This window comes from Passer domesticus, chromosome 2 (genome assembly GCF_036417665.1).
Source record: "Passer domesticus isolate bPasDom1 chromosome 2, bPasDom1.hap1, whole genome shotgun sequence".
In the NCBI taxonomy this organism is placed as follows: Eukaryota; Metazoa; Chordata; class Aves; order Passeriformes; family Passeridae; genus Passer; species Passer domesticus.
The window spans coordinates 36,315-51,790 of NC_087475.1; the positions used below are offsets into that span (position 1 = coordinate 36,315).

Below are 15,476 nucleotides of genomic sequence, written 5' to 3' on the forward strand. Positions count from 1 at the left end.
CTCCGGCCCTCTGGGCTTTATTCTCCGGCGCCCCGAGCCCCGCGGCCGCGGGGAAAGAACGAAAGGGGGAACAGGAAGAGAGGAGCGATAGCAGGGTAGGGAGGGAGGTCGGACTGGGGAGGAAAGCGGGAGGGGAAGGGAAATCCCGAGAGAAGGAGAAGAGGGACCGTGGACAGAGGAGGGAGAGAGAAGGGGAACAGAAGGAAGTAGCGGGCTAGGGACAGGACAGGAAGGAGCTGAGTTTGGGGGGGCAGAGGGGAATGCGGGCAGGAGGAAGGACGGGTAGAGAGAGGGACAGGAGGGGAAGCCTCACAGAACCCCGAGCCCACCCGGCCGTGCCGGGGATGCTGCGCTCGGCGGAGCTCGGTTCGGTTCGGCTGCACCCGGGTCTTCGGCTAAATTCGGCTATTATCGGCTAAACTCGGCTATTATGGGCTACGCTGGGCTCGCTTCGGCAGAACTCGGAGCCGCTCGCTCCGTTCGGCTCGGCTCGGCTCCGTTCGGCTCGGCTCGGAGCCGCCTCACGTTCAGCGCGCGCAGATCGCTGCGCTCCTGCAGCCGGGTCCCAAGGGCGGCCCGGCCGTCGCACGGAAACCCCCCCAAGCAAGATTAGACAAAGCAGCTTCTGTGTTAAACCCTTTATATCCCATAAGGAGAAAACTGCTCTACCTCATCTTTTTCCACTCATTTTTCTTTGATTTCAAAATCAGAGTTACGAAAACCTACTCGAGAACAATATTTAGTAAGTAATCAATAAAGTAATCCTGTAAATTTCATAACCTGAAAAAAAAGTTATACCTGTTTCCACAAAAAATAAATAGACGAGATTGCTACTCACTGTGTCAAACGTTATTTAAAATACACCAAAAAAACCCTACATAAATAGTTCCACAACCAAAACAAAACACATAAGCAACCCTAACTAAAACCACGCATCCAAATACAGTGTTCATCAGTCACCAATCCTAAAAATCCATTTTCTACATACATTGCTAGTATACCTCTTAACACCTAACGTTATCACTCGCAAACTTTAAATTGTAAATCAATAAATCCTATATATCACAAACTCTTAAACTACAATTTATACACCCTTACCCAAATTACAGTTAAGCCACAATAATTAAAATTACTAAAATCATTAGAAAAAAAAAACTTGTATAATATTAGCTACAAAAAAAACCAAACAAAAAAACAGAAAACCACAAAGAAGTTGCCTCAAAGTATCAAAAATAAAATTCAAAACAATTAACAGGACTAAGACACAACATAATAATAGATTAAAAAAAAAAAAAATCACTTGAACAGAAATTTACTCCTCAAGACCAATTCCCATAAAAGCCATGAACCGGGTCCATTGGCCAGTTGCTGAGGGGGTCTCGGCCTAAAGCAGTGAGTGGAACGCCTAAAGCACACAAATGAGAACGGAGCCTAAGTGTTGCACCAGAAATCGAGACCTGAGCAATACCACCTGCTTCCTTTCACCAGTCTCTGCTCACCTTGCCTGCTGATACCCGGCTTGACTTCCTAAAAATCAAGACAAAGAACAACGCAGTGAACACAGAGTCTCCACGTATGCTTCCCCTGCAAAGCCGAACGGAGACTGACCTGCTTGGGGCAACCCACTCACCCGGCACGGGCCCCTCTGCCACGGAATTCAGCTGGCTGCACCTGAAAGAACGTTAGCACAAAAGTCAGAGTGCTGCAGGATACCACAGGAGCTCCAGACATCTAGCGTCAATCTACAAATCCCATCCAGAGCTCACCTACATCCTGCATTACAAATTTCCAGGCCCCCAGGACTTCTCCTATGATACCTACACCAGGCTTTGCAGCAGGGCAGAGCGGCATCGGCCCAAACACCCAGACACCCGTGACACAGAACAGGACAAACCATAAGCCCCTCAAAGGACTAAGGCACAAGACACGTGACATGAGACATCCAAAAGACACAGAAGGCACGACAGACAAGTGACACAAGTGACAGGCACCGGGACCGCTCTGCCCTGAGCACCTCAGCACGCTGAGACTTCTCCTCCATGTGGCCTAAGGGGCCATCTCCTGCACATCCCTGCCTCCCAAGAAGCTACTCAAAAGGCCCTCCCAGCACCTCGCTTCCATCCCCTCAGCGTGGCACAGCCCTCGACTTATCTCTCGAGCATCCTGGGATGAGAATCTCTCGAGCATCCTGGGATGAGAATCCACGTCCGCTGCAAAGGAAGGCCGCCTCTCTCGCTGGCAATGTCCTACAGTCACCGGGCTCTGGTCGCTTGGTCACAGCTGCAATCAGCAATACAATCATAAATTTCCGAAAGGACAATACCCAAGAATTTCACCAAATATGTCAATTCCATTTTCCCACAATCTAGCTACCACACTTATTTACAAAGACCCCCATTCCCAATATAGTTAATAAAACCTCTGATATCTTTGCTAAAATCACCCTTAAAGCTAAAAAAGCCCTGCCTCTAACTAAATAAACACAAATAATCCCTGTCTGGTGAACTATATAAATTCATTAACTTAACACTTCAGACCTGCTAAAATATAATACCTTAATGAACACCTGTACACAGTATACGCTATCCTTATCATAAAATATAAAACAATAAATATATAAATATATATAAATAAATAAATATATAAATATATAAATATATATAAATATAAATAAATATATATAAATATATATAAATATATATAAATATAAAACAAACCACTTTAAAACTGCTACATGAAAAAAACTTTCAAAAATTAAAAATGGCATCCAGCAAAAGCCATCTAATAAATTAACACCCAAAACTCCAGCAGCCCAGCTAGCCCTACCAAATCTGTATCTTTACACATACAAGGAACACAACCAAAATCCCAATATTATACATCTCAGAAGTCTGTTAAGGAAACCAATTGAAATTAATTCTACCTCAAATACAAACCAACCCCATCCATAAGGTTATCTTCACTCCAAAACCAAATTGCACATAGTTAATAATACAAAAAGGAAAACAACACACCATACATCCACCACCAAAGAATATACGAGTGAAGGAAAAAAAAACACTTTTTTTTTTTTTTCAAACTAACTTCTTTTATTAGCTAGGAAAAAAAGATTTTGCCAGGACTGCAACAACTTCTTCTTCCTCTCCTTGGTCTTCTTCTGAAATGTCCCATCTCATTCCAAATTCCTCACAACTTTGGAGTTGAAATCCAAGCAAAAAGCAAACTGCACAGTCCCCCTGTGCACCGGATGCTCTTGTCACTTCTCGGATTCTCCATTTCACTCCACACCTTATCACACTTTCAGTCTTCCTGCTGTCCTGCCGTGATGAGTTTCACAGATTAATTGGTACATGTTAAGAGAGGATTTTTCTCCCTCCCTGCCTCCCTCGTTGCCCCAGCACTGCCAAGCCCCCCCCACCCCCAAATCAGGTCCCTAAACACCACGTCTACACATCCTTTCCATGTCTCCAGGGACGGGGACTTCCCTGGGCAGCCTGCTCCAATGCCTCACCACCCTTTCAGTCAGGAAGTGTTTCCTACAATCCAATCTAAGCCTTCCCTGGTGCAACTCGAGGCCATTTCCTTTTGTCATGTCACTTCTTCCTTGGGACATCTCGTCACTTAAACCTTACCTGCTCCTTACCTGGAAGGTCTCTGCCTTGCCTGCATGAGAGGAGAAACACTCCCACCACAGGAATGGCAGCTCAGCAGTTCCCACACCAAGGCAGGCGGAGCAGCAGTCCTCACCAGAGCTCACGTGCCACTTTTCAGTGGTTGGCTCTGCTTCTCCTCCCAGGCAGATAGATCTCTGCAGAGAGCTTCCAAATTGGCTGCTTAGAAGGGGGGAGAAACAGGTTAGCCAACTTCTTTAGCCAGACTTAGCTGATGCCTTTGCCTGCTTTGCCTCTTCCTGACCGCCTTCTGCTAAGAAAACAGCTGCCTTTGGACGTCTAGGGGGAACTTTTATGTCAGGCTCGAAAAGGCACTACAGAGACGTGCCTTGTTTTTAAAGGCTCAGCCGAGAAGACAGACAATGGCAGCTTCTCCATCCCCACTGCATGCGCAGCTGTGGCACCGGGCCAGCTCTGCTCCTCCTTCCACGTGGTCCCAAATCTGCTGCAGGAACTGAAGGCTACTTCCGTGTTCCAGTGTTCTGCTTTTCCCGGAAAAGATCTTTCAGTGCCGTTATCCCTCCCCGGGAAGGGCCTTTCTGTCTCACACACTCGGTGACACAAGAGGGAAGAGGATTATAGGTGTGTGCTCTTTCTAGCTTTCAGGTGGCATTTTAGCTATCACTTACACAGATTCAAAGTATTTTCTTTTGAAATAATAAATAGTACTAAGATAGCATTTTTACGCTATTGCAGAAATAGCAATTGCTGACGAGGCCATGTCCTTCTCGGTGGAGGAGAGCCATAAAGACAGAGATTCTGTGACAGAAATTTTACAGGATGTCACTCCACGGAGAGCACTCACTTCCACAGGAGTTGGCAGGTCAGCTCCTCCACATCAGACAGCTAACCAGGACAAGCCAGCCTCGGGCTTCACGAATGGCAAGGCAGTAAGAGACATATTGAGGCCACGCCTTAATAATACCATTAGGACTCCCACATCAAGTAAGAGCACGCACGGCGCAGGATGCAGGTTCTTGCCTCTCCCATGCTACAAGTCCTCCAGGCTACAATAGATGCTCGGGCTCTGGGTCTGGTAGTTTTCAAACTGAAGATGCGGAATTCTGCTAGCGAAGGCTAAGAGAGGCGCTTTGAACAATAAACACGTTTGTAAAGGCGCAGGCTGCCTATGTCCCCACAGCAGCGCAGCCAGCTGGAGGCCACTGGCCACAGCCGACGGTGCCGTGTGCCTGGGCTAACTCATTTTCACACCTTCTCCACCAGGCAAAGCGGCACCACTTCCCTGTGCTGCCTGAAACGGTCCCTGTCACCCCTGGCCAGGCTTTATGCCCTAACCAGCCCTTGCTCTGCAATTCCACGGCACACTGCAGGACAGGTTTTAGGCAGTAGCAGCGTAGCTCAGAGACAGCACAGTCACGGGTCCTGCTATTCCCAGCTCTGCTGGGGGAGGATGCACACCCCATTGACTCCTCCTTTCAGCAGGAGCCTTTAAAGCCCCGGCAGCAGCAGCAGCAGCCACGATTCCTAAACCTTCGCTGCCTTTGGCAGCACCAGCTCCTGCCTGTGTAATCCAATTGACTGGGGGCGATCAGCCACCAGCAAAGGATTTTATTCCATGGCAATTACACCTGGCAGATTAGACTGGGGCCTGATGACACGGAGCTAAGAATGCCTGTGGCAAACAGCACCCTGTACAGCTTAAGGCTGTTGGCAAGCGAGAAGGCATTTCCCCGTCCCACCACTTTATGTGCTCTTACCTTCTACGGAATGAGGAGCCCCAGAGTCTTGAGGAGGAGGAAAGGATTTTGAAGATTCCTGCTACAAAGAAAAGGGAAAAAAAAAAAAGGAAACTATATCCAATACTCCTGAAAATCCCACAGGAGTAGGCCGCAGCAATATTTCGTGTGCGTGACACTTTGAGAAAGAAAGGAGTGCAAACAGTGCAGCAAGAAAGAAATTCTAGGCTTGATGTCTTTGGGATGAACAGGGCCTTTAGGACTTTTCCTTGTGGCAAAGCTTGCGTGGTCTCTGCGGGAACATGCGTGGAACGTGTGGGGACGGCTCAGCTCAGGTGACAGATCTGGGGGCACAGCAAAGCAACCTGGCCCAGGGGAAGGTGTCCCTGCCCGGGACAGGGGGATGGAACTGGGTCGTTTTTGAGGTCCCTTCCAACCCAAACCATTCTACGGTGTGATGCAACAGGAGAGTTGTAAGGGACGAGAAGCATGAATTCCTTTGGAAGGATAATTTTTGACCCCTCTAGTAGCAGGCTTTTCTTGCAAGAATTGCTTTGCTCTTACACTGACCTTGGTCGCAGGTGCTTCACCGTGCAGAGAGCGGTAACAGCCTGCTGCACGCCTTGGTCTTGGCCAGTTCACAGAGACCCAGTGGGGGAAAAGCCCCCAGTACTGCTGTAACAGGAGCAGATACTCCTCCCCACGTCTGGAAACATCCATTAGGGATGTTTCCAGCCGATGGCAACAGCAGACCGCTTTGTAGTGCAAGGCCAGACTTTGCAGGCGGCATAAAACCTGGCTGGGCTGTAGTACCCAAAGCATCTCTCAGGTCAGTTTCTCCTGCTCCTGCTATTGAGCCTACCTGGTACCTCAGGGCATGGGTACCGCAACAGAGAGTAAGTCAGTGCTGCAGAAAACTGCACTACAAACTCTGGAGCTCTCGGTGGCTTTGCAGGGCTTAAAGACACCTGGTGCATTTTAAACAGATGAAAATTATGGCTGTCCCCGAATAAACGGAATTTCTCTCCTAGACATCTTCTTGAAAAATAATAATTCAAGGGGTGATCAGAATGGGAGCACAGACAAACACAAAGACTAAAAAATACAGTGTCGTCTATGAAAAGGTGTGTCTCCCCTACCACGTCCAGAAGCACGATGGATGGACCAAACGTTTCACCACATCCCTTCTGAGCCGCCTTCACCAGCTGCTCTTGGGAGGCGCTTGTTATTGCCTTGGGAAGGTGATTGTCCTGCTTGAAATTGTAGGCTCAGCTTTCAGCCTCTGCAGGAAGGAGTTGTTGCCACGGATCCCCGGTGCTGCAGACGCCCACACCCGTGGAAGGATCCGGGGGACTCCACGGCCCAGCTCCACCTCTCTCTGCCCAGGCCCTGGGGAAGATGTGGGCAAAGTTATTTTTCGCAATTGTCACCCCTGCCATCATCACCCCCATCGACACTTTGAGAGCGCTATTGCTTTTAATAAACAGCAACGCTCTTCTGCCACTTGCAAATTACAACACGAATGAACCCGGAAGACGGGACACAAGAGAAATTTACAGCCGAGCCTTCAAACCTCTCTCTCCAAAATGCAATCAATGCGGCGCTTTGCCCTTAAGCTCAAGTTAAGGGAAGAATTCGCAGTATCATTTCGGTCAGAAAAGACCTGTAGGCAGTGAAAGTCAGCACTTAGGTGTGGTGTGAAGCTTGGGGAGCACTGAAGAGGATGTAAAAGTCACCTGATATTCTTTGGAAATTAAAAAAAAATTGGAAGCAATTAATTAATAACTAATTCCCTGCAGAGACCACACAAGGCACAGGTTGCAAGGGAGATGCCTGAAAGCCAAAGCTGCGCTTCAGTGGCATCTAAGCTGGGAATTTTGCAGGGTGCCGGGACACAAGGTTGTTTTCACCGTGATCAGTGAGCAGCGGCCACCCCAGAGCAGGAGGAGTGCGGCTCAGAAGACCTGGCTGTAAAAAATACAGCTTATTGTCCCCAAGCACGTGCCAGTGGTCTGGAAAAGGGCGAAACTGCTTGACATTGCTACTGTGTCTGCGAAAGCGGGGAGCTGCTCGCGCCTCCTCACCTAACTGATGCTCTCAGTTGTGGTGCCACACAAAACCACCTGGCTGTGTTCCGCTTCCCTGGGTCTTTTCTGTGCAGGGAACTGCAATGCCATTGTAACTTTTCTGCTCTCACGTAAATCTTCCAGAAAAAACCAGCATCTTTCCAGGCCCCCAGGACTTCTCCTATGATACCTACACCAGGCTTTGCAGCAGGGCAGAGCGGCATCGGCCCAAACACCCAGACACCCGTGACACAGAACAGGACAAACCATAAGCCCCTCAAAGGACTAAGGCACAAGACACGAGACATCCAAAAGACACAGAAGGCACGACAGACAAGTGACACAAGTGACAGGCACCAGGACCGCTCTGCCCTGAGCACCTCAGCACGCTGAGACTTCTCCTCCATGTGGCCTAAGGGGCCATCTCCTGCACATCCCTGCCTCCCAAGAAGCTACTCAAAAGGCCCTCCCAGCACCTCGCTTCCATCCCCTCAGCGTGGCACAGCCCTCGACTTATCTCTCGAGCATCCTGGGATGAGAATCCACGTCCGCTGCAAAGGAAGGCCGCCTCTCTCGCTGGCAATTTCCCGCTGTCACCGGGCTCTGGTCCCTTGGTCACAGCTGCAATCAGCAATACAATCATAAATTTCTGAAAGGACAATACCCAAAAATGCCACCAAAAATGTCAATTCCATTTTCCCACAACCTAGCTACCACACTTATTTACAAAGGCCCCCATTCCCAATACAGTTAATAAAACCTCTGATATCTTTGCTAAAATCACCCTTAAAGCTAAAAAAGCCCTGCCTCTAACTAAATAAACACAAACAATCCCTGTCTGGTGAACTATATAAATTCATTAACTTAACACTTCAGACCTGCTAAAATATAATACCTTAATGAACACCTGTACACAGTATACGCTATCCTTATCATAAAATATAAAACAAACCTATTTGTTTTACTCACCTAATACAAATATAAAGTTTAACTGTAACACAACCTATAAAACCCACACTACAAATAAAATTCATAAGTTCTATTTTGACCCAAAAATTCATACATTCTGAACATGAACTTTGTCTAAAAGAAATATTTCAAAAACCAAAAAACCACAAACCCTTAGAATAGCTACTATAATGCCAAGAACCATCAAACAAATAAACACCTACCCTCAAATATCTAGGACAAGCTACAACAAAACCTCTTTAAAAACAACCCTACAAATAACCATTATCTCCTCAACAATACACCTCCAGCAAGACCAAGCAACTCAAAATACTTGAACTCCCATCCAAAAAATATTCCATAAACTAAAACACCAAAAAGTAATCAACAAAACCTACTCAGCTTTCAAGAACCCCATTTAACCTATGCACAGATCTAAAACAAATTAAAAAGAACCATAAACTGACATACCTTAAATAACTCCACCACTAAACACTACTGTATCAAACTTATTAAAACTCCAATACAAACTAAAATCCAAAACCACAAAATAACACGCCATTATTAACATTACCAATACATTTTTCTCTAACATTTCCTCTAACAAATACAAACTACCATTTACCTTCACTTAAAGAACATACAATACACCTATAACCAACTGCCCCAAAAGCAAAAACACAGTCCTACCATCTACCGTAAATGCAGCTAAATTAAACTAAAAAATCACCTCCAAAACATTTACAATAAACCAACATCAGATAGAAAGTATAGCAAAAATAATTGAAACACCCATCCAAATTCTCCTCAAAAACAACTTGATCATGAAAAAATACAAAACCAAAAAGCCTACTGCAAAGATCCAATTCCTAAAAGTAAAATAACAAAAGAAACAGCATGAAATTCCCACCAATATCATTAAAAAGTCAGAATAGCTCCACCAGCGAAAAAAACCCCCTAGCCTCTAATAAAACCCCAGACCACCTCAAAAACAAACACCAAAATGCAATTCCTCTGACCATCCCAACTACCATTATTAAAATGCATATGCGATACAAAACTGTCTTCGACCCTGCCATCAATTCCACATAATATTACTCTCATCATACATTGCACCCACATCACAAATCTAAACCACACTAAAACCGTGAAAATAGTTACAAATTAACCCCAAAAAACAAAACTTTAATCTCTAAGCAACAAGGAAAAATTTAAAAAAACCCAAAAAAAAACCAAAAAAACCCCCACAAACCGAAAAAACTCCACCATGCAACCAAATACTAGCGAAAAAAAAACACACTACACTCTTTTCACTAACAATTCTTATCACATCACAAAAAATGGAACAAAATTAAAAACCAACCCTATAGGAAACCACACAGCAAATGCCAGAAACCACTAAAAAAAGAGAAACCCAACCAACTTACTAAACTCCAAATTGTACAACAGACCCCTCATGTTATTAAAAAAAATAAGCAAATCTCTACCTCTACGCTAACTCAAGGAGGCAGCAATACTCTATAAAATTAACTTAATAACTAAACAAATTAACGATACAATAAAAATTGAAAACAATAAAAAACCTACTCAAATAACTACCAAAAAAACCCACCATATAAATACCCACGTCCCCAAAAATAAAACCAATAAAAAGCAAAAACAAAACAAGTCAAACTACAAAAAAACCCCAACAAACAAACTAGAATTAACAAAAAAATTATTCCTGACTCAATAAACCCAAAATTCCTCCGTCCAATAAAACAAAAATACCACCTAGAAATAAACACAAAGCCAAAGGATAAATGTAACCAGAAACAATACCTCCCTAACTATTCGTAACCATAAAACATACACTACAATCAAACAAACCAAATACATAAAACCCCGATAATATGATAAACAAAAATGCAATAATATGAACTTTTAAAGCCGCACAAATTTACTACAGGACACTACCTAGAAACAAACACTACATACGCTAATAAAAGCCACCACAAGGGAATTTAAAACCTACATTCCACTGCAAGCTTCACGATCCATAAAAACCATAGTCAACTATAAAAAACATATCGTTTAAAAGCATAATACCCCACCAAAAAAAAAAAAAAAACCGACAACAAAACTCAATTCCAAAACAGCCCTGTCATCAACGCCTGAGCCAACAACCGAAACATCGAAGAAGTTCACGACACACCAACTGCAAACAAAATGATACAGTAAATTCCTACAAACCACCTCAAAGCCACGACGTAAAAGAACTTTCCATAATTAAAGCCGCGGCTCCCGGCGGGAACGCGGCTCCTCCGGCGGCTCCTCCGGCACGCAGGGGCCGCGCCGCGCCGGGAGAGCCCCGCCCGCTGCCCCTGCCCGGCGGGGCCGGCACCGGGCCCAGGGGGCCCCGGCGGCGCCCGAGCCCCGCGCCCGGAGCGGCCGGCAGCGGCCGGGGCCCGCGCAGCGCCCGTGCCGCCTCTGCCGCCCGCCGGCCCGGCACGGCTCCCCTCGGCTCCGCACGGCTCGCACCGGCGCGGCTCCGGCACTCCCGCGGCAGCCCGGCCGCGCTCCCCTCCCAGCGCAGCAACTGCCCGGGCCGCGCCAGGAGCGCTCCCGCGCCGCAACCTTCGGGGCCGGGCCGCGGGCACAAGAAGCGCCCTCAAAGGCAGCGGCACGGCCCCAGTTCAACCCCGCAAAGGCTGCGAGAGCTGCAGCTTCCTTCAGCCGAACCCCGAAACTGAGGCAGCGCGGGCTGCTCAGCCCGCTTCAGCCAGGGCGAATTAATGTGTTCTCCCCTGCAATTTCATCCCCGACGGTAGCAGAAAAAGGGCTTTTCCTCCAACTGTGGTAAAAGGGGGATTTTGACCTCAGTTCAAACCCTTGAAAAGGAGGGACAAGAGCGCTGCCCCCTCAATTTAGACCTTAGGATGATGAAAATTTGGGGGGGGGGCAAACTCCAAATCAAACCCATGATACAACATTTTTCCCCTTCCATTTAAAATAGAACCCAGGGACTCCCTATCACCCCTGCGATACCCCTAACAGACTGGAGAAGGCAGGTTTTCCTTCAAACCAATACCCTTAAAACGACAAATGGAGGAGGGAACTTCCCCAGTTCAAACACAGACAGTAATGGAAGAGGAGTTGCTTCCTTCTTTTCAATACTTTTTTCCCTCATAACACCCCCTCCTGCTTTTTAATTACTTTTGCTCTCATAACCGCACCTGCCTTTTTTTTGTTGTTGTTTTTTTTTAGTTTTTTTTTTTTTTCCTTTTTTTCCTGGGGGCACCGGGGAGGGATTGGCAAGATGAAATTGCAAAGGGAAAGGAGAAAAGTCCCCGCTACAAATCCACACGAGCTCACCTGTTCGGCTGCTGCTTCCCGGCACGGAGCTTTGTTCCTCGGCACCTCCTTTGAGCAATGCTCCACGCATCCAAGTGCGTATCCAGGTGTTCCCCCAGACCCTCGGAGAAGCTCTCGGCGTCCTTCCACGAGACAGCGCCGGGAGCCCCCCATAAACCCCTCTGCTCAGCAGCTCCAGGCAAAAGGGAGCTCAGGCAACCCCTTCCCCCCTAAAACAGCCTCCTCCCGGCAGGAGCCGCCCCCTCCTCATCCTCGCAGCTCAGGGCTGGGGCTGCTCGGAGCCCTCATCATCGTCAGAGCTCACAGCTGGCGCTGTCGCCACGCTCCGACAGCGTCTCTGCCTGTCCAGCACACAGCCCGCTCCTCACAGACACAGACCAAAGAGAAATCTACTCCGGCTGTCGGCTTTCCCGAGTCCGCCTGGTTACGCGATTAAAACACGTACGTGCAGCGGCGGTTTGGTTCGGCTGTTGGTCTAAGCTGGGCTTGTTTCGGCACTTCGGCTGAACTCGGCTATCGTCGGCTCTTCGGCTACACTCGGCTATCGTCGGCTCTTCGGCTACACCCGGCTATTGTCGGCAAAACTCGGCTATCGTCGGCTCTTCGGCTACACCCGGCTATTGTCGGCAAAACTCGGCTATCGCCGGCTCTTCGGCTACACCCGGCTATTCTCGGCTAACCTGGATTTTCCCGCCCTTTTGGCCGCCCTCTTGAGAAGGTCAAGCCGGTCCGCGACACGACGCGACACGCCACTCTCAAGATGGCGGCCGCGAGAAGCCCTCGGCAAAGGGAGGCGTCTATACTCAAGCCTGTCAGCGCCCGCCACAAACGCCACCGCCCGCGGCGCCGCTGAGCGCACAGCCCGTGTCCACAGCACTTGAATCGCCACAGAAAAATCCTCCGGGGCCGCGCCGGCGTTGAAGCGCCCTGCGGGCAGCTCAATAGACACACCGTGGGCCTCATTTTTCCCGCCCTTTTGACCGCCCTCTTGAGAAGGTCAAGCCGGTCCGCGACACGACGCGACACGCCACTTCCAAGATGGCGGCCGCGACAGGCCCCCGGCAGAGAAAGCCGTTTTCGCCCATGCCTGTCAGAAACCCGCCGAAATACCTCAGCTCTCGGTGCCGTTGAGCCCACAGCCCGTGTCCACAGCACTTGAATCGCCACAGAAAATCCCGCCGCTGCTGCTCGGGCCTCGGGGTGCCACGCAGGCAGTCCCGTAAACGGACGGAGGTCCTCGACTTTCCCGCTCTTTTTGCCGCCATCTTGACAAGGTCGAGCGCGTCCCGGCCGAGCCCCCCCCACGCCGTCGGCCGCTGCAGCAGCGCGGCACAGAGAGGCGTTTTCGCCGCCGCCTCTCGGCTGCCTGTCGGGAGACTGCAGTACCGCGCTCTGGCCACAAGGCGGCGGCGCTGCCGCCCGCCTCAGCCGGGGGGAGCTGCAGTACCGCGCTCTGGCCACAAGGCGGCGGCGCTGCCGCCCGCCTCAGCCGGGGGGAGCTGCAGTACCGCGCTCTGGCCACAAGGCGGCGGCGCTGCCGCCCGCCTCAGCCGGGGCCGCCGCACGCCGCGGGGCTGCGGGCGGGGCGGGGCGGGGCTAAAACGAACAGGGGGGATCCCCTCCAAAACCTCTTCTGAAATAAATGCCCCAAAACAACCCGGAAGGGGGAAAAAAAAAATCCCTGCCTCTAACCCAGTAACAAGCAAAAAAACCCCACAAAGCCTTTCTTTTAAACAATATTTAAATATATTGCATTATTTTTTCATATTTATATTCACTTTTATATCCATAATGTACATGGATATATCATGTTTAGTTCTACATTTATAAATTTATAGATAAATTCATATTCTATATTACATCTACTCATATTACTTTACTTATATATGTTTATGCATTTCTTTATATATTGATTCTATATTTCTGGATTCATATTTTTAGTTCTGTAACACATATTATTTAAAATAAAACCCCTGCAGCTATCCAAAGAAAAGCCAAAAAGAACCTCTTTCTCTTAAACTGTGTTTAAATTTTTTTTTAAATTACTTTCAAAATTTATATTCATTTACACTTAAAATGTATACTGACTTACAGTGTTACTTGTATTCTACATTTATTCTCATTACATTATTTATATTTTATATTTCTATATATATTTTTATATCTTGATTATAGATTTCTATATTGATAATTATGAAACAATATCCATATTTATATTATTTAAAATGAAAACCCCATCTCTAACCAAATAAAAACCAAAAAACCCTTTATTTAAACTATATTTACATATTGTAATATTTATCTTTTTTCATATTTATATTTATAGTTTCTATTGCTCTATAATATTATTTATATTCTCTATTACTTACCTTCATATTACTTACATCTATTTAAATTTGTATTTATGGTTTAATTCTAATTATCTGTCTTTGTACCTTTATTATGAATTTCTATATTTAGATTTATATTTCTATAATACTTTACATGATTTCAAATAAAACCCTTGCCTCTAACAAAATAAAAACCAAAGACAGCCCTTTATTTTAACCATATTTTAAAATACTTAAATTATCTCTCTCATAATTATATTTACATAGACATTTATAATTTTCTTTATATATATTCTAGAAAATATAATATAATATCATCTATTAAATTAGATGATTTATATTTAATATTTATACCTCTCGATATATATTTTCTATATGTTTAGATTTGATTTATATTTTCAGATTAATTATATTTATACTATTTATTAAAAACCCCTGCCTACAACCTAATAAAAACAAAAAAACACCCTATTTTAAACAATATTTAAATATTTTTATATTTACAATCTATATTTATATATTTGTATAGACATACAAGAGACAGCATTTTATATATCATATTATCTTTACAATAGTACACTATATATTATAGTTTTATGTATTGATCTGTTTTCTGTATTTATTTTTATCATTATAATTTCATTTTTCTTTTAAAATTTGAAGCTATTTCTATTTTAAACTCTACAGTAAACCATATGCATTCACTGACCTAACACATCAGCAGCACAAAACCACCACGCCCTGCTCAGCACCAGGCCGCAGTACACGCTCGCCCCGTCACACCGTTTAAAAACAAAACCTGTTTCTATTACTAACAGAACAAGGATCCCACCACACTTAACCCCATTCAAAATTCAAATAAACCCAACTATAAATCAATTTTAAAATCCCATTGCTATTACCCCAAAACCCCCATCATTTATAAGCGTAAACTTCCTCCTCAACCAACATCTCAAAAACCCAAAAAACTCAAATACACATTTAAAATGAAATAACTGCTAATAAAAACAAATGGCATAAAAAATACATCAGACCAACTCACTAAACTCCAAACTGTACAACTGACCCTAAACACGTCTTAAAAAAGCCCCCAAAGCTCTACCTTTATGCTAACTCACAAATAATAACCAATAATCCATAAAAAGAATTTCTAAAAAGCCAATTAAAAGCATAATAAAAATTGAATATTAAAATACTTTAAAAGATCACTACACAGATTTTAAAAAATTGCCTATAGAAACCCACCACATAAATGCGCCTGAGCCCAAAAACTAAAACTAAAAAAAAAAAAAAAAAAATTTATCCAGAAATAAATCGAAACTTATGAACACCAAAAGCATAACATTCAAGAGGTACACCATATCCCTTATCATACACCAAGCAGAAAAAATATAAAACAATACTATGAAT

At 45.6% G+C, this 15,476-nt stretch overlaps 1 long non-coding RNA gene across 12 annotated transcripts in view; it reads right to left on the reverse strand.

The window, feature by feature from the left end:
• Positions 1 to 623: 623 nt before the first annotated feature.
• LOC135290738 (uncharacterized) overlaps positions 624 to 15,476 on the reverse strand; it is a 31,020-nt gene continuing 16,167 nt past the window's right edge. For 2 of the 12 annotated variants that reach the window (XR_010353537.1, XR_010353551.1), the window contains exons 3-5: positions 6,508 to 6,757; positions 5,390 to 5,450; positions 624 to 4,222 (exon numbers count right to left, since the gene is read on the reverse strand). This is a non-coding gene — a long non-coding RNA (uncharacterized LOC135290738). Of the gene's footprint in view, positions 4,223 to 5,389; positions 5,451 to 6,507; positions 8,056 to 10,617; positions 10,633 to 11,736; positions 12,631 to 15,476 lie in introns of those variants that run through there. The other 10 variants (XR_010353523.1, XR_010353534.1, XR_010353525.1 and 7 more) reach the window with 10 other exon arrangements.